Source organism: Cryptomeria japonica, chromosome 8, assembly GCF_030272615.1.
Source record: "Cryptomeria japonica chromosome 8, Sugi_1.0, whole genome shotgun sequence".
NCBI lineage: Eukaryota > Viridiplantae > Streptophyta > Pinopsida > Cupressales > Cupressaceae > Cryptomeria > Cryptomeria japonica.
The window spans coordinates 95,327,174-95,354,886 of record NC_081412.1 but is presented as its reverse complement, the minus strand read 5'-3'; positions in this window follow the sequence as shown (position 1 = coordinate 95,354,886).

Sequence of the window (27,713 nt, the reverse complement as noted above, 5' to 3'; positions counted from 1 at the left end):
GCACAAGTTCCAAGAAATATATGCAAGTTCCAAGGTGGGGTAAAATGTTTTCAGATTGAAGGATACATTGACCCTGGTCAAAGTTTGAAGATCTAATGGTTATGATTGATCATGGGAAATGTGATCAAGGAGATTAAGCGGTTAGCTATTGTTTATAAATAAGGAATTGTTGATAAACAATTTATGTAGGCAAGTGTATGCATAGGAATGCTACATAGTGATTACCGAGCACAGAAGCTTGAAGACCTGTTTGAATAATAGAGTATAGAGCCCAGCAGATGGACAAGAAAAGTCCTAAATTGTATTGAGCAAATAAGAATATGCTTTAGCATTTTAGATGTGAAGTTGCAGATAGATTTTTATTATTGTTATTTTGTGAAGTGATAGAAAATCTTTTAACCGAGTGGACTTAACAGTCTTATTTGTAAAACCCTCTAGCAAGGTGACATTCTGATTGAGTGTTTGAAATCCTTTAACAAGGTCACTTCTAACAAGGTGAAGATCCTAATAGATCTGAGGGAAATCCCTTAACCGGGTCACATCTAGCAATGTGTTTGTAATCTTTAACATGATTTGCTTTTAACCAAGCGTACTCTAGAAGAGTATATTTTTTAGTGGGTCCGAAATCCCACAATGGTTTTTCCCTATTTGGGTTTCCACATTAAATCTGGTGTTGTGAGTATTATGATGTTTATATGCTTTTGAGTTTGCATGTTTAGCAGTTTTGGTTATATTACTAAAGCATATGTTACGGAGGTTGAATCTGATGTTTTCATGGAAGATTAAGTTTGTATGATTCACCCCCCCCTCTCATCTTATTAGCTTGGCATCTATACTTATCTTTAAGTATCAGAACTATCAATTAGTATCAGAGCTTTGGACTCTAGAAGAAAAGTTTAAAGGTACTTGAGGCAAAGATCCAAAGATGTATAGAAGGGATGGACCGAAGTTGAACAAGTCAAGTTTCTCTACATGGCAGAAAAGGATGAAGCTGCACCTATCAGGAGTTGGTGAATATGTTGTATATTACTTGGAGAATGATTTCATTACACTAAGCACCTATCCATTGATAATGGAAGAGATAAAGGCAAAGCAAGAACATATCCAAGCAATGATTGAAATAACCTCTACATTGACCGATTCGGAGTTTAATGATCTAGAAGGCTGCAATGATGCAAATGCAATGTGGGACAAGCTCATATCTGTGTATGGTGGAGATGAACATATTCAAAGAGCAAAAGTGGATAGTCTAAGAGGACAACTTGAATCTATGAGGATGAATGAAGGTGAGAACATAACCCAATATAGTACAAGACTAAAGGAGATTGTCAATTAAATCAAAGGAGTAGGTGGAACTATTGAAGAAAAGGATATAACAAGTAAGTTGTTAAGAACCCTTCTACCAGCTTATGCAATCTAAGTCTCTGCAATCAATGAATTGAGGTCTATACCTAATATGCCAATTTCTTTAGGTGCTACTATTGGTAAGCTTCATGCATTTGAGTTAAGTAACTTTGATAACAGTGGGTCATCAATAAATAAAGTTGAATCTGCATTTAGTTCTTTTCATCTTGATGAATCTAATGATTACAATGAAAGAAAGTATAAGTACTCTGAAGGAGATCACAGTGGAGAAAGTGAAAGATTTCGCAAGAACATGGAGGAAGTACACAAACTGTATGAGGAAATCAGAAAGGAAGAAGAGTTTGAAGCACTATTAGCCAGAAGGTTACCGAGAGGCAAAGGTAAGTATAAAGGAAAACTACCTTTGAAATGTTTCAATTGTGATAAGATAGGACATATGACTTCTAACTGTCCTGACAAAGATTCTACTGAAAAGAGCGATTACCGAGATGATAGACAGAAAGATAATCATTACAGAGGACACCGAGACTTGAGAAGAAGAGATAGAAAGACATGCTTAATAGCTGATGAGGAATCCAATGATGATAAATCAGATGAAATTGATATAGAGGAAGTAGTTTATGTGGCTATCAAAGATGGATCACATGAAGAAAGGTATGAAGAAAAATCCCTTATATCTCACATAAATACTAATGATTCTTGGATCATAGATAGTGGATGCTCACATCACATGACAGGTGATAAACACAAGTTTGTTATGTTAGAAAACTATGATGGAGGCTATGTAAGATTTGGTAATGATGCACCATGTCCGGTAAAAGGTAAAGGATGTATAACACTTCTTGATAATGCAAGATGCAATGATGTTTATTGGGTTGAAGGTTTGAAATACAATTTGTTAAGTGTAGCACAACTAAACAATGTAGGATATTGAATAGAATTTTAGAAAGGAATCGTCAAAGTTCATGACAAGAATGGAAAGTTAGCTGCTACCGGGACACAAACAAAAGGTAACACATTTCACCTTGACTCAACTCAGAATAGGTGTCTGTATGCAAAGATAGATGATACCTGGTTATGGCATAAAAGGTTTTGTCATGTAAATTTTGATAATCTGATCAAAATAAGCAAGAAGCATCGAGTAAGAGGTCTACCGAGTCTTGAAAAACCTGAGAATTCTATGTGCCGAGGATGCCAGATGGGCAAAATGACAAGATCAAGCTTTACAAGTAAGTCTTACACTTCTAAGGGAATTTTAGATCTTGTGCACACTGATCTTTGTGGTCCTATGAAAGTTCAAAGTTATTCTGATGATAAATATTTCATATTATTTATGGATGATTACTCAAGGATGATGTTAGTAATGCTTTTAAAAGAAAAATAAGAAGCTTTTCAAATGTTTAAATGGTACAAGGTAAGAGTTGAAAATGAAACAGGAAGACAACTGAAATGTCTTAGATCAGATAGAGGAGGAGAGTTCACATCTGATGAGTTCAACTTATTCTGCAATGATCATGGTATAAAAAGACAAGTCTCTGCACTGAGAACTCCACAACAAAATGGAATAGCTGAGAGAAGAAATAGATCTATTGTGGATTGTTGCAGAACCCTGATGATTGAAAAGAAAGTGCCACAAACATTTTGGAGAGAAGCAATAAGCACAACAGTTTAGACCCTGAACTGAGTACAATTGAAGAAAGGTACTTTGAAGACACCATATGAAATCTGGTATGACAAGAAACCTAATGTGAGTTACTTTAAAATCTTTGGAAGTAGATGCTATGTACACAAGGATGATAGAAATGGCAGGTTTGATCAGAAAAGTGAAGAAGGAACATTTTTTAGTTATTCTTCTAGAAGTAAAGCATTCAAATGTCTGATCAAATCATCTAACAAAATAGTAGAAAGTGCAAATGTGAAAATTGATGAATTTGCAGAAAGAAATGATGAAGGAAATTCCAAAGAACCAAAAGATTATGATGAATTTGTCTATGTTTAACCGACAAGTCCTACCGAGAAAACTGCAGAAGGAAATGAAGAGAATATTCAGTTATCGAGTGATGAAGAAGATCATACAGAGCCTACCAAGCCTGTATTAGCCAAATATGTCAGAAGACATCATGCACCAAGTCATATTATAAGAGATAAGGATGATCCAGTGATGACAAGGAACAAACTGAGACAGAATACATGTCTGATATCTAAATTTGAACTGAGAATAGTGAAAGAGGCATTTAACAGTGAAGATTGGATAAATGCTATGATAGAAGAGATTGATCAAATCAAGAAGAATGACACATGGACACTAATCCCAAGACCAAAGGACAAAAATGTAATCGGTACAAAGTGGATTTTCAGAAACAAGTTGAATGAAAAAGGAGAGGTCATTCGAAATAAAGCAAGACTAGTTTGCAAAGGTTATGCCCAAGAAGAAGGAATTGATTATGGTGAGACTTTTGCACCTATGGCTAGACTAGAAGGAGTAAGAACATTGTTGGCATATGTTGCTTACAATAATTTCAAGGTATATCAAATGGATGTCAAATCTACATTTCTGAATGGTATATTAGAAGAAGTTTTTATTGAACAACCCGAAGGATTTGTTGAAGATAAGAATAAAGATCAGGTATGTAAATTGAACAAAGCTTTATATGGTCTGAAACAAGCACCTAGAGCATGGTATGAAAGATTGCACTCTTATTTAATCAAGATTGGTTTTATAAGAACAAGTGAAAACAACAATATGTACATGAAGAATGATGAAAATGGAATACTAATCTCAGCCATATTTGTTGATGACATTATATTTTGTGGAAATGACTCTCTATGTAAGAAATTTGGAAATGAAATGAGCAAAGAATTTGAGATGTCATTAATAGGTGAGATAAAGTATTTTATAGGTTTACAGATACTACAAATGAAAGATGAGATTTTCATTACTCAATCCAAGTACATAAAGGAAATCTTGAAGAAATTTGGAATGGAGGATTCAAAACCAATAAGTACTCCTATGACTACCAACTGTAAACTATCAAAGAATGATGAATCTGCATCTATTGATGAGACACTTTACCAATCCATGATTGAAAAGTTGCAATATATTGTTCACAATAGGCCAGACATAGCACATACAGTAGGTATAGTTGCAAGATTCTCTGCAGATCCTAGGGAAACACACATGACAGCAATCAAGAGAATTTTTGGATACTTGAAAGGCACTGAAGATTATGGCTTAGTATATTAGAAAAGAAATGATTTTGATTTAAAAGTTTATACTGATGCTGATTGGGTAGGCAGCATTGATGATAGAAAAAGCACAAGTGGAGGAGCTTTCTTTTTAGGAGAAAGACTAGTGAGTTGGCTTAGCAAGAAACAAGGATGTGTTTCACAGTCAATAGCAGAAGCTGAATACGTTGCTGCAACATTGAATTGTACCAACATAGCATGGATCAAACAACTGTTGGAAGGTATAAATGAGAAAGTTACCAAGCTAGTAACTATATTCTATGATAATACTAGTGCCATTAACATTTCAAAGAATCCTGTTATGCACTCTAAGACAAAGCACATCTCTATCAAATATCATTATCTTAGAGAAGAAGCTCAAGAGAAGAAAGTGGTGTTGGAGTATGTTAGCACAAAGGAACAAATAGCAGATATCTTCACCAAGCCACTGCCAAGGGACACTTTTGAGTATCTTAGAAGTAAGTTAGGGGTCCTACCCCTATCTTCTACTCACTGACCGAGTTCGGTGAAGGCATCAATTCGATGACTCTACAGAATATCTTTTAGGAGTTGATGCTGATTTACACACTTTAGGAGGTTTTCTAAAGGTGTGCAGGAAACAATACAAGGAACAGGAATTGAAGACATAAATGCTTTGACCAAGACTAAGTTGATACATAACAGCAGGAAATCACTTCATACAGGAAGAACTTATGTTTTAGTTCTTTACTTTTTGGCATTGTTGTCAAAGGGGGAGAAGACTGAGGAAAAACCAAGACTGAAGACAAAAGAAGAGAAAACTAATGTATGGGGGAGAATTCTTATGACAAAAGTAGAGCATTTTAGCATTTTAGAATCTCATAGCAATCTGAATCAATTAGGTCAAATCAATTGGTTTTCCCATCAATGCCAAAGGGAGAGATTGTTGGCATTATAACAAGCAAGGAGAGATTGTTGGCATTTCAATAAGGATATTGAGAAGGTTGTTGATGATTATGGATATAACTGATTAAGGATGTTTTACTATCTTAATATTATTATTTTGTCATTGATGTAAAGAAATTGATTTTCTAATTCAGTATGATGTTGCCATATCTTGAGAAGTATGATTTTTATGAGTATAAAGATGTCGATAAAAGACACAGAAATAATATGATGAATAAGGGGAGGAATAAGTTATTCAATGGGCAACTATTACCGAGTTAGACAATGATGAGATCATGATGTTTAGATTGTTTTGATATCATACATATGCTATTAATTGTAAGGTTAATACTATACTATGTTACTGAGCAAAGAACCTAGTCGGTAAACCCTAAGGTTCTCGCTATCAGTTAATGAAGGCAGAATGTTTACCGAGTGAAGTTTAGTATTAACCAAGTTGCAACCAAGTAATAATATAATGCGTTAAATGATTACATGCATTATTTAATGAAGGAAGTTGATGAGCTGGCTATGATTAAATGATTGGTATGCCCTAAATGAAGTTTGTTAAAGAATCTATGGCAAAGGAAAATTGGCAGGAAGATCTACAGCTTAGATTGAACCGCAATACCCTAGCACAAGTTCCAAGTAATATATGCAAGTTCCAAGGTGGGGTAAAATGTTTTCAGATTGAAAGATACATTGAACCTGGTCAAAGTTTGAAGATCTGATGGCTATGATTGATCATGGGAAATGCGATCAAGGAGATTAAGCGGTTAGCTATTGTTTATAAATAAGTAATTGTTGATAAACAATGTATGCGGGCAAGTGTATGTATAGGGATGGTACATAGTGATTACCGAGCATAGAAGCTTGAAGACCTATTTGAATAATAGAGTATAGAGCACAACAGATGGACAAGATAAGTCCTAAATTGTATCGAGCAAGTAAGAATCTTCTTTAGCATTTTAGATGTGAAGTTGCAGATGGATTTTTATTACTGTTATTTTGTGAAGTGATAGAAAATCTCTTAACCGAGTGGACTTAACAGTCTTATTTGTGAAACCCTCTAGCAAGGTGACATTCTGATTGAGTGTTTGAAATCCTTTAACAAGGTCACTTCTAACAAGGTGAAGATCTTAATAGATCTGAGGTAAATCCCTTAACCAGGTCACATCTAGCAATGTGTTTGTAATCTTTAACAAGATTTGCTTTTAACCGAGCATACTCTAGAAGAGTATATTTCTTAGTGGGTTCAAAATCCCATAGTGGTTTTTCCCTATTTGGGTTTCCACATTAAATCTGGTGTTATGAGTATTATGATGTTTATATGCTTTTGAGTTTGCATGTTTAGCAGTTTTGGTTATATTATTGAAGCATATGTTACCGAGGTTGAATCTGATGTTTTTATGGAAGATTAAGTTTGTATGATTCACCCCCCCCTCTCATCTTATTAGCTTGGCATCTGTACTTATCTTTAAGTATCAGAACTATCATTTTATACTTCTACTCAATGCTTTAGCCATAATTATGAGCATAAAAGGAGATATTGGATCTCCTTGCCTTATACCTCTTTTTGAGCTAAAGAAACCACGTGTCCCTACATTCATTAAAACAGAGAACATTGGTGTTGATAAGCATGCTTTCAACCCCTGGATCCACTCCTCTACAAACCCAAATTTATTTAGAATATCCTTCAAGAACTATTTGTCCATTGAGTCATAGGTTTTCATGATATCAAGTTTTATAATCATCTCTTCTTGTTTTGATTTTCTTGCTAAGTGAATTGTTTCATGGGCAACAATGATTTCTTCTCCAATTGATCTCACTAGAGAAAAGGCTCTCCGTTTCTAAGATATAAGAGTGTTTAAATTTTTTTTGAGATGAATGGATATTACTTTAGATGCTATTTTATATGTGGTGTTACATAATGCAATAGGTCTTAAATATACAATAGTATCCACCATCTTCTTCTTAGGTAACAGTGCTAGGAAGGTGTGATTTATGGCTTTTAGCATTTTTTTATTCTTCCTCGATTCCTCTACTTCTCTGTGTATATCATGACCTACAATATTCCAATTTTTTTGAAAGAAATGAGGTGGAAAACCATCTAGTACTTGGGCCTTAACTAGATTCATCTGAAAAGCTATCATTTTTACCTCATCCTCTGTTACTGTCCTAAACAGTTCTTCATTTTTTTTATTTGAGATGATTTTAGGAATTGCATTTACAAATTCATCCCGCACTGGATTGTTCTCTTGAGACTCTATATTTAACATTGTTTCAAAAAATTTCACTACCTCTTTGTTCATTTCTACCATATTTTGGGTTCTTGTTCAATCCATTTTGCTAATTTTCGTAAATCTGCTTATTTCCTTCTTTTCTAATGAAGTCTTGTGAAAGAATTTCATGTTTCTATCCCCTTCTTTTAGCCATAATTTCCTTCATTTTTGTCTCCAATGGCATTCTTCTCTTGCCAATATTTCCTGCAGTTCTGCTTTAGGACTTCTCTCCTTCTCGTATTCCATTACTCCCATACCTTAATTATTTTTGTATTGAGGGTTTCTAGTTTTGCTTCCACTCTCCTCTTCTCTTGGAATATGTTTTTAAAATTATTTTTATTTCATTCTTTTAGTTTCATTTTTACATATTTTAGATAGTTGTTGAGTTGGTACATTTCTGTTTGTTCTTTAAAATTTGCCTCCTTCCACCATTTTGCAATTAGGTCTTCCAAATTTGGATCCCTGAGCCACATATTTTCAAACTTAAAGGGTATCCCTGAGAGACTTTTACCATGGAACCATGACATTTGAACTGGAAAGTGATCTGAGCCAACCATCAGAAGAATGGAGATGCCATAAAATTGTACTAGGTCATCCCAATTATCAGTCAGTAGAAACCTGTCCAACCTTTCGACAATGTTAGTGAAACCTTTCCTCTTGTTCGTTCATGCAAATATCTCATTCATTCTTTTTAAATCTTTTAGGTTTGTTTCCTATGAAGTTTTGGAAGTCTTTTTGGATTGTTGTAATTTTCTTGAGCCCTCCTCTTTTCTCCAGATTATTCCTAGTAGCGTTAAAATCGTCTGCTATCAGTATTTGTTCATCTTTCATGCCCTCTATTTTCATTGTTAGCTTATACCATAACTCCTTTTTTTGTATTATTTGAGTTGGTCCATAGACATTGATTATTTAGAATGAGACATTTGTTGGAAGAATCTTACATTTGCCTAATATCCAACTATTGCTTTCTTCTATTAATGTGATCTCCACCTTCCATGGATTCCAAAGTATACCTAGACCACCCGAGGCACCCTCTGAGTCAACAAATCAGCCAGTTCAGTTTCTCCACTTCTCCATTCTTTTTACACTTTCCTTCTTACAAATCTTGGTTTCTTGCAGCAAACATATATTCACATTCACATATCCTTCCTGAAGCATTTCTTATTTTCCTTCTCCTTTATTGCTCCTTAATTGTTGAGATCTTTAGTTTAGACTTATTTGAACTTCTTTTTCTTCCTTTCCTATCTAAGATTTTTGGGCTCTTGTTCTTTGAAGTGATTTTTTCCAACATTATTTCTACGATCTTTTGTGCCTCCAATTCCTCCTAGTCATTGTAATCCTCACCATCATTATCCTCAATATCCCTCTCCTAATTTGTTTTTGCCCTTCCTTTTCTTTTCTCATCTCGATTGGGAAGAGTAACCTTTGTGATCTTTTCATTTCCTTGCATTTGTTGGGGTTCATTACTTCCTTGGTTGACTTCACTCTTTACTGTTTCTAACCATTGATATATTGTTTGTCTTAACTCCTCTACATCTTTTAATAGAACTACCAGCTCAACCTCCTTTTCATTTTCTTACCTTGAAGGGGGGTTTTGCTTACATAGTCCATGTTCTCTTCCTAGGCCACCTCCTCAAGATCACTTCTTTGATTCTCTTCTCTTCTCCTTTTGAGGAGGCTTCCTTCCATTGGTTTACATTGTGCATTCCCATATTCTTTACTCTTTTCTATATGTGTTTCTCTTGGTTCTTCCTCTCTTACTGATGATGGACCTTCCTTCACTTTTTCCCTATGGAGAAACCAATTCGAAATATCCTTCTCCAATGTTTTGATATATTATTACCATTTGCCTCATTCAGTGATAATTTTTAACTCATTATATGTTACCATGCCCACATTGATTTCTATGCATATTTTTTCTACATCCCCTATTTTCCCATTTAGAAAATCTTTATCAATTCCTATGAATGAACCCAAAGATTCTCCTATTCTCATGATTTCCATTTCACCCTAGTATTCTATCGATAGGTCCTCTAGTATGAACCATTTTAGGGTTTTATTAATTTGAAAAATACTTGGGTCAAAGTTTGGGACCCAATTTATTTTGGCAGAACTAATACCTTTATAAAAACTAGGGCTTTCATTTAGTATTTCACGCTTTACAGATCTATGTATTCTATAAGAAAATACCCTATTTGTAGTGGTGGAATGCATACTTTATTTGGGTATTTCTTCTGCCACCATTCGATTCCTCTAAAGATTCCTCATCCTTTACATTTCCACCCCATTTGACTATAAGGGCTACCTCCTTTAATCTGCCATTTGTCACTGCCATTATCTTCGATTGCAATACAAATAGCTTTCTTCCTAAGTTCTTCTTTTTCCAGGCTCTCTTGAAAGGTTGTCGGGGTGGTCTAAAAATGTGCATTCTATTGTCCTACCTTTTATGGAGGTCATCGACTTCTTTCTCCTTTCCTTTTTTCTAGTTTTGTGAGTGCATCTTGAAGCTCTTATTGTAGATTCTAGGATTTTTTCCAATGGGTATCCTATTTACTCATGTTATAGGTTCTTTCCACTTTTGTTTTGTTGGTATATTTTCCTTTTTCCACTTAGGCCCGGCCTCCAAAGTCTCATAGTCATCTCCATGTTATCTTTTAAGATATTTGACCCCATGTTTTGGTTTCCCTTGCTCCCCTATTCTACATGTATATCAAATTATTTTCCTCCATTCCACCTACGTGGAATAAATTGGATTGGATGCTCTTTCCTTTGGTCATGACCTTGATTATTCCATCCAGCCCAATCCTTAGCTCATATTCTCATTTGGGGATTCTCCTTATACCCTCTTGGGTCCTGCATTAGTTCTTTAAAAACCCACCCTCATGTTTTGATTCTTCCTAGAAATTATTTATTCATTTCCTTTCTCTAGTCGTCCATTTGTTGTGAGATTCCTTGAGTTTCCTATTAAAAAAATGTCCTTTACTTTGGAAGCTTTCTGTGGGTCTTTCAATATTTTGAGGTTTCCCAAGGGGTAATTTCTCCCCCTTTTTGAAGATCATGAATACCCTTAGATTGTCAAAACCACAAATTCCTTGAAAATCCAATGTCCGCATGAAGACATTGTGTTCGTCATGACCATAGCCATGGTTTCCTTATTGTCCTTTGAAACCTTATTTATTCCCTAGAATCCTAGTGTCCTCCTAAGAAACTAGAAATCACCATTACATCATCTTTAGCCAGTCCAAACTTAATTCAATCTTGATAAAATTGGGAACAATTGTTAGTTCTAAATGTTTCGATGTCATAGTGTTAAGCATATGTAACTTCTGAAGAGAAAACATAACTCACTATGGTGTGTATTGTACGCTTTATTTGAAAATGACCTAAGAAGAAGAAATCTTCTTCGTTTAAATCTTCTTCCTACATTGAACAAGTGTTCAACAAGATAAGTCACCAAAATTTGAACCCTTTTGACAAGTTGGGAGGGCAGTTGGGGTGATGGGCAGGGGAAAAATTTTAAAACAACAATGCCCAACATGAGACAAAGAGCACTAAGGGGTTTTCTTAACATGACTCAAGGTCATAGGAGCATTTTGGGATGCCAACAAACAAATATCTAAAACAACCATCTAAGCTTTGAAAGGATTTTCAAGAACAATTGAGGGCGGCTGCAAGAAGTTGAGTCCCACTTTTGGGCAAAAACTGGAAGTGTTTTCTCTGTTTTTCAAATTTTCTGTCGATTGATGTCAAAATTTGATGCATTTAGAGATTGAATCTCAAAAAAATTCAGTAATAGAAAATGTAGTGCTCAGAGTCTACTTTTCAAATATGTAATTTATTTTAATACCCACATGGTAGAAATCAATTTTTAGTAGGCATGTTTAAAAACCAAATTTTCAAAATGCCTGTTTCAGGACCATACCACACATGTGTACGACCACACTTTTTTGATGCAAATAAATCATTTTTTGCAAATCCTTTTGGGAAATGGTACCTAAGACACCAAATATTTATGAGAATATTTTTTCTTGTTTTTTAATGAATATATTTTTTTAACGATACATCGAGTGTACAACCACCAAAATTTGATGAAAATTTCATATTTTTCAAATTATTTTTTTTAATATTCAAAAGAATTGTATGTAGATCGATATCATATAATTTATTTTTCTAAAATCCTAAAACCAAAAAAGTTATTAAAGGTTTAGTGAACCTTGGTATTTTAGGTTTAGGTTCCACTTTTGATTAATAAATAATAATAGTAAAAATAATCTTATCACTATGAAATTTACATTTGTGAAATTAGGATGCTGGAAACTCTAATGGGTTTTCGTTTCGTAAAAAAATTCAATCAGAAAGGCCCTAAAAAAATTAGGCCAAGGTAGAAATCTGATGTCATTTTACCTGTGTCATTTTTTGGAGGTCCAAGCATAGGCTTGGTGGGACCAAGCCTAACCCAAAGAAAAAAACAATGCTAAGGGTTGTTTCCTGCTCCTAATTTTAACAAACAGGCACCCATTTTTTAAATTCAAAAAACGGCGCCCGTTTCTCTTTGTACCGATGAAAGCGAAATAGGCGCCCGTTTAGCTTCGAGCACCCGAACCAAAATGGGCGCACATTTCTGAAAAATGTGCACCTATTTTTTAATGACTCAGGCACCCGAAGCGAAACGAGTGCCCGATTTGTAAAAATCGAGCACCCATTTCGAGCGGGCTCTTTTCCTAACCCACGGACTTCCGCGGGATTGGGACCCAACTTTGTGCATTTACCCTGGAATGAACATCCAACATCTTGTGATGGTAGAGGAAGTGTAATGAACCTGAAACCTAAACTCTTAGGAAAATAAGTACTTTTACTATTACAAAAGATAAATTTCATAACAATAGTAATAGCATAACCTTTTTTCAAAACATAAATATATATCTTGCCAAAAAATATAATAAAATGGAATCTTTTCTTTAATCTCATTGTATTGGAAATCATGAAACAAAAACATGGCATATATAAAAGTTTACCAGATATACCCACTAGGAACATACTATATTTGTCTCGCAAGCCTCGTCTAAGTCAACTACATGAGGGAGAGTATCATCCAGGAACTAGACCTCCAACCACATACCAACGGTATCTCACAGACCTTCCTAGTCAAAGTGGCCCTATCCTTCATGAGGATTATAGACAAAGGAGACTTATGTCGTGCCATCTGAATACTAGTGTCATGTGCCACAAATATCAATCTAACCATACTACTATAGACTATCTTCTAACTAAGTATGACTATTCTAGATGATCTATGTTCTAGTAACACTTGTGAATTGACTTGTCGTATGCAGTGACAAATATGACACTTTGGCCAAAGTTTTAAATTTTCATAAAAAGTCACTTTTCACTCACCTCTTACTCGACTTGGAGACTACGCTCTTCTTATCATTTGGTAAGTAAAAATAGAAAGACCAAAAACATAAAAAGTACTTTCTTACACAAACACTTAAAGGTATGGACTTTCCCTTTGCGTCTATAACCTATAATATAGAGCCACCACACTTAGTCCATCTTAAGTTCATTTTAGGTTTACCTTTCATATATGATTTAAAGAGTCTACAAAAATATAATAAATTCCTTGGCTAGGATTCTACAACCCACTAGTCTCTCTAGAGTTCCTAGTTCTTCAAATTGACATCCTCTTGCCAAAAGTAAGAACAAATACATATTTATAGCACATTTACTCATATAAATACTTGTATTTTAATATTCTCATACATCATAATATTACAAATATCTCTATCTTTGACTACCTATCAAAAAAACTCATACAAAATTTAGTTACAATGGTATTCATTTCAAGAAAGAGAATACATGTAATATTGAACTAAGAAAAACACAAACATAATTTTAGAATTTATGCCAATCCCATTTCTTCATTTAAAAACTATATCAATACTTATCATCATGAACACTTCATAAAAACATGACCATTCTCGCATTCCAAAAGTAAAAATAAAAAGTACAAGAATTAAGCTATCAAGTAGTAACATAAAACATGCTTGATTTCTTTAGAGACTGACAAAGGAAGAAAAATGTGAGATTGAGAGTCCTTTCTCGAAACCTCCTTCACAAGCTTATCCATGCCTTATTCAAACAAGATAAACACAAAGTTAACCTCTTCTAACTTTTCTTGTAGAAAGGAAGGAAAGGGGAAATCCTCTCCCTTCCAAGTCTTCCTAAAAAACAAAAATAATTCTTTTGCAAATTTCACAATGATGAAAACTCCTCAAAAAGTCACTTTAAAAAATCAAGGCTATTCTACTTATATCCTCTCAAGTGAGGATATTTGTCAATTCAAAATTATCCTTTCCCTAAAAAAACAAGGATAATTTAATCCCCATAACCAACTGATAACAAAAATTTAAATATAACAATTAATATTAATACAGATTCCCCCTCAAAATCAATCCATTAACAAACTTGTTTAAATAAATATATAATGAGGTACAATATAATTTGAATTAGCAACCACATGGTGCTATTAGTTAGGTGCATCGAACTAGTTTAAATATATTTTCACTAGAAACAACCTCATGATGCATTAAAAGGGGCATTATTCTATGCTTGTAATTCCATATTCCTTGTGAATAGGGAACTCGTATATATTAACCCACTTTCATGTGAGCTGGGTGCACTAAAATAAAAACCACTACCTTGAGAGTAGGGTGGGCCACCTTAGCTAGTCACCCCCCCACCAATATTACCACATACATGGTACTTACCATGAAACTCTCTCCAAGTAATAACTTCCCTCTACACATGTTGTTAGTGCTATTCACTCACCACTACATGGTAGTTGACATCACATTTTCTCACACCACTATGTGATGTCTTGCCATGCTTTCATAAGTATTCAAAAAAAGTTTTAAATGGGCTATTAAAGACTTTGAAAAGTCTCCCCACCACTACGTTGTGATTTCATGGCCCTTTTATAATTTTAAACAAAAAATTTAATTAAACTATTAACATAGCCACTATTAATTTGCATTTTATTAATGATATAAATTTATATGCATGTAATATAAATAGTATATTTGATAAATAAAATAATAATTACATTATTAAATATTTACTTTTAGTTACCTAAAAAATTATATAAACATACATGCATGCATTTAATATTTTTTTACATATGTATATGTGTATCATGTCTATATATATTTATTTGGAATGAAATGACATATTTATAAATACATATACATATAACTATAGGGTCAGTGCAAGAAGTTGAGTCCACTTTTTGGTCAAAAAGTGGAAATGTTTTCCCTAATTTTCAGATTTTGTCTCATTTGAGCTTCAATTTATTTTAATACCCACATAATAAAAAATAACTTTTTGAATGGAGTTCTAAAAACTATGTTTTAAAAATGCATGTTTCAGGACCATACCATGCATGTGTACGACCCACACTTTTTGACACAATTAAAATTATTTTCTCAAACTCTTTTGGGAAATGATTTGTAACACACTGAATATTGATGAGCATATTTTTTTGTATTTTTTTTTAAATATATTTTATTTTTTTGGTCCAAGGGGTTGAGCTTAGTTGGTTAAAGCATTGAGTTCTCAATGTGGAGACCAAAGTTCAACTCCCATGAGGGACACCTTTGTGTAGAATTCTAAGTTGTGACTCTTGGTCTTCCATTGGTTGTTTAAAGTGGATTTCTAAGTTGTGACCTTTGGTCTTCCAATAAGTTTGCTCGAAAGGAGGTAGTATTTGTAATAAGCTTGTAATGTGGATGCTCGAATGAGCAAAAATGAACTTTGTGATTCAATGATACTTAATACAATTTTTTTTTAATTACTTTTTTATTAACCGTAATTATCTTTTAAAAAATTTGACGTGCACGGCCCTCATAATTTGAAGTAAACTTAACATTTTATTTATTTATTTTTCAATAGAAAATACTTTTGTCTAGATTGATGACACAATTTTTTTTTCAAAATTCATTAAAATAAAAAAGTTATTAAATTAACCAAATTAGTTAATATTTCTAGTTTATGGACCCAATTTAGTATAAATTAAATAAAAAATAGTTAAAATAATCAATTTTTAAATAAATTTACATATTTATAATCTAGACAGTATAATTTGAAATGGGTGTTAATTTCGTATAAAAATTCTCTAATTAGGTGCGCGTAAACTATTTCAAAAGTTCATATTTGTGCTTTCGTTCATGGAGATTTGAATTTGCAGGTCCATGTCTCAGATGTGGCCATCCTAGGCCTATCCCGGGCATAATCCCAGGGCAAGTGGTGGGTTGTGGAATCAACTTCCATAGAACGGGCCACCGTTTTTTGTTTATAAAATGGGGGCTCGTTCCTTTTTTAACTGTTGGTTTTAGGAATCCGTACTGATATATTGCATCATTTTACCAGATTATCATTGGAATCCATACTGACAAACATTTTTTACAACATTTGGCACTACTTTTTTATCCTTTTTACACAAATTTCAGAAGAACTCGGTAAAAAGAAATATTATTTTTTAAAGAGGAGTTTGTAAAGATGGGTTCTAAGCAATGTCAAAAGAAACAAAGGAAGATAATGATAGTGGATGATATTCAAGCACAAAGAGAGAAGGAGGCATAATGCCAAAGAGATCGAAGATCAAAACAATGACAATTGAATAACATTAAAGCATCTAGTTCAGTGCCCATTGTAGATGAGACCGTTGAAGAGATCATGATGGATGCGAGAAATGTAGAACCAAACATGGGTATGATTGTTGATGTAAATGTTCATGTGGATGTGAATCCTGGTATGTTTTTAAATCCCCAAGACTACGATGCCAATGAAATTGCTGATTTAAATGAAGCTGGATATAAATTTAATACACCAATACGAAAAGAAATAAAAATTAAAAATATTACACCACCATCTCTGAAAGAAAATAAATTCAATTTGTTTACTATTGATAGCAATGTGTTAGATAATCTTACTGGGTTAGTTTCTTGGAGACAAATCAGAACACATGCGATCAGATTATATAAACATTTTTTCTATAATAAAAAGTTAGGATTCCAATGTCAATTAATGCTACAATTAATAAAAATGTTAAAAATGTGTAAAGTCATGAAAACAATAGGTATTTATGCAAAACCAAAATGAAAATATGAATCATATAAGCAAGTTGTATCTACTATTGCCAGTGCCATCGATTCTATCTGAAAAACAAGTCGATCTAAAGATAAGAATGCGACACGTAGAGTTATAACAATTGCTATAGTTGACAAAACAATTGTTAGTAAAATAATGTTAAGTGATATAAGTGGCTCTTTAAACTTACATCGTAGAACCTTGTCAAGAGTAGCCAAAAGAAGAGACACAATTGAAATTGATCCACTAAACCATTGTTGGAGTTTTAGTGGTAGACTTCAAAGGTCGTACATGAAATTAAAAGATGAAACTAAACAATTAATCATAAAATTTTAGCATGATAACACTAGAGTTTCATCAAATGTTATAGATGTTTAAAAGTTAAGGGTGGGATCAAAAATTCATGATCCTCATCCAAAACATCTTCTTGACATGACTCAAACTGAATTGTTTAAAAAATTTAGTGATGAATCTGTGTTAATGAATTTACGAATTAGTCAAAGGTCATTTGAAAAATGCAAACCCTGGTATGTTAAAATTTATAAACAAAGAAGATCTTGTTGTAAAACTCATGTTCAGTTTCGTTACTATTATTATGTTTTTCAATATATACATTGTATGCTGCATGGTAATGATCTTGTGTAGGATTGTGGTGTTTATGTTCCACCTTAAACTATAAAAGATTTAATTGCAAGTTTTTTTTAAACCACCTAATGAGCAATTATTTCTTTCCACTTCATGCATTTATGGCATTTGCAATTTATGTGGGAACTTTTCTTTCATAGGTGAATGTTTGCATGAGCATGTTTCATTTGGGTTTGGACAAAAAATGGTTGATGTTACGAGATTTAAAAATATAGATTACCCTTTAAAGGATGGAAAGATAGGGAAATGTTTAGAATTGATTACATAACATAATAGTGTGAATGCATTTATCAGTGAGTTTAAAAGTCATATTGTTCCAAAATATGTGAAACATTCCCAACATGCTCAATGGCTTGATGGACAGTTTCACATATGCAAGAACACATTTCCAGTGGGAACAATAGTATTAGTTGTGGATTTTGTAGAAAATTATACTCTAAAACCACAAGAGGAAACTCAATCACAATACTACAACTCAGTGCAAGTGGCCATATTTGTGCATATTATATATAGACATGACCATGATAGTATAGAAGATAACACAAAATTTTTGAGGTTGTATCATTTCTATGTTAGTGATAATCGATTACACTCGTCAGAGTTTATTCAGCAGTGCTTCGAGGTATTTCATGATAATCTCAAGGAAAGAGAAATTGACATGAAACAACATATAATATGGTCAGATAACTACATTGGACAATTCAAAAATGAAAGAATTTTTTATTGCCTATCCAGAGTTCACAAGAAAACCAATGTCCAACATTTATGGAGTTTTTTTGAAGTGGGACATGGTAAGGGGAAACAAGATGGAGCTAGTGCCTGTGTAAAAAGATCTCTTGCTAGAGAACAATTGAAATTCGAGGATGCGGGAAATTTAGAGTTGCTCATGCAGTTGTAGATTGGTGCAATTCAAAGTTGTCAAAATGATAAACTGAGAACTTTGCAATTCGACATTTCTTCTAGTTGGTAGAGGAAGATAGTATTCCTATTCGGCATGATTGTAATACCATCATTGGATCAGCTAAATGACATTCATTTAAGAGTTCTAATTCAAACACATGGACTATATTCACAAGGGACCTTACTTGCTTTTGTCAGTTTTGTGTTTTCGGAGATTGGGAATTTTGCGAGAATAAAGAATGGGTTGACGAATGGAAACAAAGATCATTGACACCCATAGATGCAAATGATCCACATGAAAGAATTGATGAAGATACGGACCGGATTTTTGCATCAAATGACTCTGATCACATTTTCGATCTTATACAACAAGGTAAAATTGTTTTCGAAACTTGTTTTGATTTATTAAATAGTACATATATGAAATCTTACAGTGTACATTTTTGTTTTTATATCTCATTAAATATTTAAATAAATTTGTTTTGTGCATAGGACATGTTTGTTGTTGTTGCACCAGAGGGCAATGAAGAGGGGACAGAGTATTGGCTGGCTCGATGTGTAGAGACAAAACATAATCTAACCACTCCTCGAGTAGATGATCATGGTTATGACTATCCAATAGGATCTGTGGTTGTTTTTGGCACATGGCTACGCAAATATCTAACAAGAAAGAATGGATTGTCCGTGTTTTAAGATTATGAATTAGAGAAGAATATTATACATTACTCTCATTTGGTAGTGGCAACTAATATAAACTTGGGTAGATATTGTGGCAAGCTTGCTAATAAACAATTATGGACTCTCTCTATGGAAGAGCAAGAGACAATTATAGATGCTTTGCAAAAGAGAGAGGATGAAGATGGTATAACAAAATGAATATATACAAGTAAGTTATAATTTTAACTCTTAATCCACCTCCCTTTTAAAAGTCATGATGTATATTTTATACAAAATTTTAAATCATGCATCCTAATTATAAACTCTAATCTAGTAATTTTGTTTCAGGTCTACCACAAGTAGAAGGAATCAATGAAAACCAAGTTATTTGTACATACTTTACATTTCATTTTGAATAATTATAAGTAAGTTATTTAGTTTTGTACCCTTAAGGCAACTCCCTTTGAAGAGTCATAATGTATGCTTTATGTTGTATTTTAAATTGAATGCATCCTCATTATAAAAACCAATCATGGTATCAATGAATACTATTATTTGTGCATTTAACAAATATGTTTAAGGTTAAATTTTTAAGCTTTACTTGAGTAAAGTAATATTCTTGCACTTGAATGTTGAATTATGGTTGTGTATTTTGTACAATATGTTTTTTTTCTAGGTCCCTTAGGAGATGAACTCAAAGATTTTAGATAGGTTTGCTTGATTACACTTTGTGTAATATACATCAATAAGAGACTATTGGTCAAATTTATGAATGAGATAATTATGTTTTAATCAAGTTCTATTCAATATATTATATATTATATGGGAAAAATTTAATTTCATACATAGCACATTGGTTCTACTTGTTGGACCCCACCATACCACCTACTTTGTTCTTTACTCTTTGCTCTTATCATCATTGTTATTGAAATGGTAATTATATATTTAAACCTATATTTTGATACTTTTCTCTTATCATCATTGTTATTGTAATGGTAATTATATATTTGATTATATATTTTGCATATCTATATGATGATTAATACTTTTTAATTTAGTTTAAAATATGTCATAATTATAAGATATGTTTTAATACTTTGGTCTTATCATCATTGTTAGTTCACGATGTACATCTTTATTTTATCTAAGCACAAGTTATTTAAATTAAATTCCATAAATAAAATTTCAAGTCCACATAATCCATATAATATCTAATCTATATATATCTGGATGGTAACATAATATCTAATGTGCATACATATATGTAGTCCAAAAAATATATATGATCTAATCCTATTATGCAACTATCCATATATATAAATTATGTGCACATCCAAGAAAATATATTCAATGTTAAAAAATAAGTACACGTGTAACAAAATGTGTAAAGTCCATAAAAAAGTACATATCATATATAATAATACATGTACATCACATTAGAGCCAAATAAATAGTAAAATCTAAGTGCTATCATCAATAACATCTCGTGGTCTCTTCTCCCTAGGATGTGGACTAGATCTACCCATCTCATGTTGTACAAAGAAAAAAATATATTAAAATAATCGATTAACTATTAAAAGATAATCATTTATCAAATACAGTTGGAATTCATAAATTAAGTTACAAACTTACCATGGTATGTGTGTGCACATCAACTCCAGTAACTTGTTTTGCATGTACGATATGCTCAGGAGATGTGCCATCCTGTATACAAGATAAGAAACATGATATAACGAAAATGAGCACATACACGTGTTTATTTTTTTATTAAATAAAAATGAATAATTATAATTTTATTAAATGATCATATAATAAAATATTGCACATAAGGTTTCTCATCTCCTCTAGCAGTATCTTGTGCACCTTGACGTGTATGTTCAATGCCAAATGTAGTGGTAGCTACGTCATGTACAAGGTCAAATTCAGAGTGTCCAATTAAATGTCAAATTAAGAGTCAAATTAAGAATTACATATTAAGACCTCAAAGGATGTCAATGTATGTTCAAATTGGCTCTAATAAAAATGATGAGGATGACCTATCTTGATAGTAGTGTCCACCTGCAAACATGCATTTAATGAAATCATATTTATTGAACATATATATGTGTCTTAAAAAATTTCAAGTTAAGTTACAATGTTGTAAGAACATATTTAATTTATGAATTCTAAGATACATATAATAAATGGTGTCAAAGTTGTCATACCCACTTCTCGATGTGATGTAGAGGATTCCTCATGACCTGAAGCCTGAAGAAAGAAGCATTCAATGTATCAACATGAAAACTTATATAGTATACGATGATAACATATTAACTTAAAAAGCTAGTACAATGTTGAGATAGAAATTGATACTATGCCCCAAAAGGTGTGCCAAGTTTTGTCGGAGTAGATGCAATATTGAAACGAACATTTGGTGTAGTCCTTATCTACATAAACCAAATTTATTTAATGAAGTATTAGAATGTATAAAAAAAAAGACATGCACTTTATTTATACCTATATTTAATGAAGTATTAGATTGACATGTACATGTATATATATCTATACCTGCTCAAGATGATCATCAAAACAAAGAAAAATCATATATGATGTCATCATAGTATCATCGGTTGCATCATTCTTAGGTGTAATTGAAGTGGATCCTCAATCAGTAGTAGAACCTACACACATTTGATGACACCTCGTACACATATGTGGCATCGATTGAGGAGCAGATTCCATCTGTGCAACTTGCTCACTCAGGTTACCTGTGAGGTAAGTCAAAGCATCCTATGTTGAAATGAATGATGTATTTTGCACATCTGTAGGAATCGATGGAGAAACAAGTGGAACCATGGGTGGATTTGGTAGGGGACTATTACTCCGTGCCCCTAATCTATGTTGTGGCATTCCACGACCAACACCCTGGAATGAATTAATATCAAAATAATTTAGTTTTTGGTGCATTACAAACTCACAGAATAATTTCCTCAAAAAATATAAAGGTACCTCATAATTACGATGTGGTGGATAATAAAAAACCATCCACCATCTATCCCAGAAGTGTCTAGCCATTTCTGGATGATCACACCACCTAACTGAAATTCTTTTCTGGGTAGGTTGCATTGGTTCTCTTGTTTTTGGGTTAGTAAAATATGGACATAAATGAGCTTTGGTTATTTTAAGATCAATGATCTGCCTATACGTTAATCCATCAGCATAAATATCACGTAACTCTTGTCGTCATCTATGAAATTAATCTAATTGAGAATCAACTGATCTAACTGACTCGACAATAGTTTGCATTGATTTTGAAAACTCTAGAAGATGGGGGGAGGGGTGATTGGCTCATTTTGGATTGAAGTAATATTTTGTTTAATAACTAGTAGGTTTTCATTAATTCTTTCTCTTAAATAGATTTCTTCTAATCTAGGGGGTGGAGGTGGCGGTGGAGGTGGTGGTGGAAGTGGTGGTGGTGGTGGAGGTGGAGGAGGAGAGGGTTGTGGTGGGGGATTCTCACCAAACAATTCATCTATGTCAAAAACATCCATCAAAACAAGGAGCTCCTGCATATATAAAGATATACATGAATTATATACAACTTCATGTCAAAGAAGAATCTGTTTTAGTTTAAAAAAGGGCATTTATAAATAGTAACATTTTTATGTTTTTGAATGAGATACACATGAAATATAATATAATATTGAACTTAAAAAAAAATACATGTACATACCATTGAATCTTTAAATATAAAATTTGCACACAAAACTTAATACAAACTTTCATTGAAACTTCATAAATCTATTATATATTCAATTTAATGCATTCATTTCTTGTAAACTATTAAAATCAATATAAAATATTCCATACATGAACTTGTAAAAGGAGTAAAATAAGATCAACATACATAAAGTAATTTACATAATAAATAATTAGTCACAATTCTAGTAAACATGTTGAATTAGTACTTTGTGTTGGAATAGTACTAATATATTAGATGGTAACCTCTCTAAGTGGTCATTTACTAAATAAACATGTTGAATTAGCACTTCAGTGTTGGAGATGAATTAGATGATGAAGTTGGCAACATGAGAAAATTTTGTCATGTCATGGCTTAATAGGTCCTATTATGGACCTATTATGACATGGCATGGCATAATAGGTCCATAATTGGTCCTATCATACTAAGTAAACATGTTGAATTAGTACATCCGTGTTGGAGATGAATTAGATGATGAAGTTGGCAATTTGAGAAAATCATGTCATGTCATGGCTTAATAGGTCCTATTATGGACCTATTATGCCATGGCATAATAGGTGGACTATTATGCAATGTCCTAGCATAATAGGACTTATTATGTCATCATGGCATAATAGGTCCTATTATGTTGTCATGGCATAATAGGTCCTATTATGCCATGACGACATAATAGGACCTATTATGCCATGACGACATAATAAGTCCTATTATGCCAGGACCTATTATGCCATGACGACATAATAAGTCCTATTATGCCATGATGACATAATAGGACCTATTATGCCATGACGACATAATAGGTCCTATTATGCCATGACATGATATAATAGGTCCTATAATACTAAGTAAAAATGTTGAATTAGTACTTCATTGTTGGAGATGAATTAAATTATGAAGTTGGCAATTCGAGAACATCATGTCATGTCATGGCTTAATAGGTCCTATTATGGACATATTATGCCATGATGGCGTAATAGGTGGACTATTATGCAATTTTCTAGCATAATAGGTCATATTATGCCATGACATGATGTAATAGGTCCTATCATACTAAGTAAACATGTTGAATTAGTACTTCAGTGTTGGAGATGAATTAGATGATGAAGTTGGCAATTCAAGAATATCATGTCATGTCATGGCTTAATAGTTCATATTATGGACCTATTATGCCATAATAGTCCACCTATTCTGCCATGATGGCATAATAGGTGGACTATTATGCAATGTCATGGCATAATAGGACTTATTATACTGTCATAGCATAATAGGTCCTATTATACCATGACATGATATAATAGGACCAACTATGGACCTATTATGTAATGTCATGGCATAATAGGACATATTATGTCATCATGACATAATATGTCCTATTATGCCATTAATTGGCCCTATCATACCATAAAATGGCATAATAGGACCATAATAGGACCTTTATGCCATGGCATGGCATAAACCTAAGCCTAAACTTTGATATCTAAAATTTGATGCTCGTAATGTTAATTACTTAAGGTTATACATTTGGATTTCCCTCTTCTAAAATGAATTTTTAGTTACTCCAATGTCTAGTAGCTCAAATTATGGTTTTTATTATGGATTTTGTCTAATCCATGAAATTTAAAATGTATCTCTCCTATTTTTTTGACTTCCCATAACCCACTAGAATAGCCCAAAAGGCCACATGGTCACCTAAAAAATGATCCAAGGCCCTAGAAAGGTACCAATAACTAATAGTGGTAACTTTTGTATTGCCTAAAAAGGATTAAGAATAATTTTGGTACATATGTTAGATTTAAAGAATTGGAATGGTGGCTTGTTAGAAGTGGTAAAAAAATTTCATTTACTGGTTGAAAGGCCCAATACCTAGAAACATGTAACCCAAGTACCACAAATTCAATATTGAAAGATGAACTGAAATTTACTATAGTGGATCAAATCTTACTACAAGTAAAGTCTCTTGATTTCTCAGTAGTTTTCACTATTGATTTCATGAATTCATTGACTATCTTGTATGTAGATGGTGATGTGATTGGTGAGAAAACTAAAATATATTAATGGGACGATCATGATAATTCTAGTATGGTTTTTGATGTTAGGATTACATTTTTGAGACAACATGATGCAACATGCAACATTTTTTATAATGGCATAATAGGTCTTATTATGCCATGACATGGCATAATAGGTTCATAATTTGTCCTATCATACCATGACATGGCATAATAGGACCATAATAGGACCTTTATGCCATGACATGGCATAAATGGTCCTATTGTGCCATTTCATGGCATAATAGGACCTATTATGGCATGCCATGGCATAATAGGACCTATTATGGCATGTCATGGCATAATAGGACCTATTATGCAATGTCATGGTATGACATGACCAACTATGGAACTATTATGCAATGTCATGACATAATAGGACATATTATGCCATCATGACATAATGTGCATAATAGGTCCATATTTGGTCCTATCATACCATGACATGGCATAATAGGAACATAATTTGCCATCATGGCATAATGTGTCATATAATGCCATGTCTTACTATATTCCTATTATTCCATGACATGCCTTAATATGACATGATGGCATAATATGTCCTATTATGCCATGACATGCCATAATAGGTCCATAATTGGTGCTATTATGGCATGTCATGGAATAATAAGAAAATGGTTATCAAATCTATAATAATTTAACTAGGTCAATGGCTATTCTTAATGAATATTTCATTTTGGTTTTGGTTTTGATACATCCATTTAGTTTCGGTTTGGTTTGGATTTGGTTTTGGTTTTGATTTCCATTTAGTTTCAGTTTTGTTTCAATTTGGTTTTGGTTTTGATTTCCATTTACTTTCGGTTTTGTTTTGATTTCCATTTAGGTTCAGTTTTGTTTTGATTTGGTTTTGGTTTTGATGTTTGTGAGATATCTTGTATCTTGTAAATTTGATATTTTGTTTTGTTAACTATCTAGATTTGGTTTTGATTTGTAAATTTATTGATTTTGGTTTAGGGTTTAGGGTTGATTGCTCAAGAATATTTCAGATCAAAATTAAGAATTTAAAAATGTAAAAACAAATTTACTTATAGGATACTTTAGAAAAAACTTAAATAATACCAAAAAAAACTAAAATAATACCCAAAAAATAGGAAAAATATATAAGAAAATTACAAAATGTGAAAATGGATGATCAAATGTGTATTTGCGATAGTGGTGGAGGCTTAGAATGGAATCCACAACATGGGGGCCTATTTTTGATCTCCTGTTCTCACTTATTGCAGTGAAAATGATAAAATGCGCCTCGAAAAAAAGGGGTAAAATCGGATAAAAAATGGGCCCCGTTTTGTTTTCAAGCAGGCCCCCATTTAAGAAAAAAATGGGGGCCCATTTAGTTTCACCTCAGCCCCCATTACTTTTTACCTCGGGGGCCCAAAGCAAAAATGGGCCCCTATTTCTAAGAGCACGTTTTCCAATGCATGGACTTCCGCCAATTTGTGACCCATTACCTTGCACTTACCCTATAGATGTATTTATTTTACACATGAACATATACATATCAGTCCTATTATAGAAATGCCCAAATGATAAAATAATCAAGATAAGAATGACAACCTCAGGTTCTATGCACTCTAACTTGATGCGAGACTGACATTAGGGTTTAGGACAACCTTAACCAAAACAAGGATAAAAACTTAAAACTAAAGACAAAATTACTTATTCAAACTCACTAGTGATTTAGTTCACAATGGACTCAAGATGGCATCAACACAATTCCCACTTGTCTATATTCCTCTCCTCGATGATACTCTCCCTATTCTTTTAGTGGTGCTGGCTTAATGACCTCTTCTCCAAGATAGCATTGGGTCAATTCAAACACATGATTAGACCACATCCATATTTAGGGTTAGATAAGTAAAACTCATCATGCATAATCAAGTATATATCCAAAAAAACATTTCTAAACTATGTCATTGCAAGTTCAAGATCATAACAAAATTATCAAAATTTCTCCATAATTGATCATCTTGTTGGATAGTTTCATAGGAGGTTGCTTCCATTCATTTTTAAGGTCCCCCATAATTACTCCAAATCTACTGATATCACTACTAAGGAAACCTTCAAATATCAAAGTGGGCCTGTAGCAAGAGTAAAATAACCTTTTATTTTCTTTAGATCAACCTTTCTTAAAATGGTGCACTCAAAACTAGCATCCTTCGTTTTGGGTTGCTAGTATTTAATTATAAAATTCCAGCTATCTCTATCATGACAAGAGTTCTTCCCACAAAAATTTTAAAGATAATAATGTCTAATGGGATGAAGCGAGCAACTATTTTATTTGTGGCAACTCTTGTGACCTTTCTCATGTGAAGCATACAATCAGATCTTTATCTTTTTCAAGTAATGATTGCTTTGGAGGGTGAGAAAAAGGTTATACCTTTTATAATTACAAGATATTAAATACAATAAATATTCTAAGATCATCGTCATGACCTATCCCATCTTACCTTCTGGATTTGAGTTATTTCTTAAACCTTTAAGATCTTGCACCTTTCGACCACATGTCCTATCCCAACAAGCCACCATCAAATCTTGTAGAGAAAAAAAATTGTCAACAAAGATAACACATGTTTCTATTAGTTTTTAACAAAGATTACACATACAAATAAATTAATCCTTCAATCTAACAAAATTATCATAGCATCAATGAACCTAGAATAACTCATAAAACGTACATCCAATGCATACAACTTATAGATAAATTTGAAAGTAAATCATAAGTAAGTTATTCAAACTATCACCAACCAAAACTACAGTATGAAA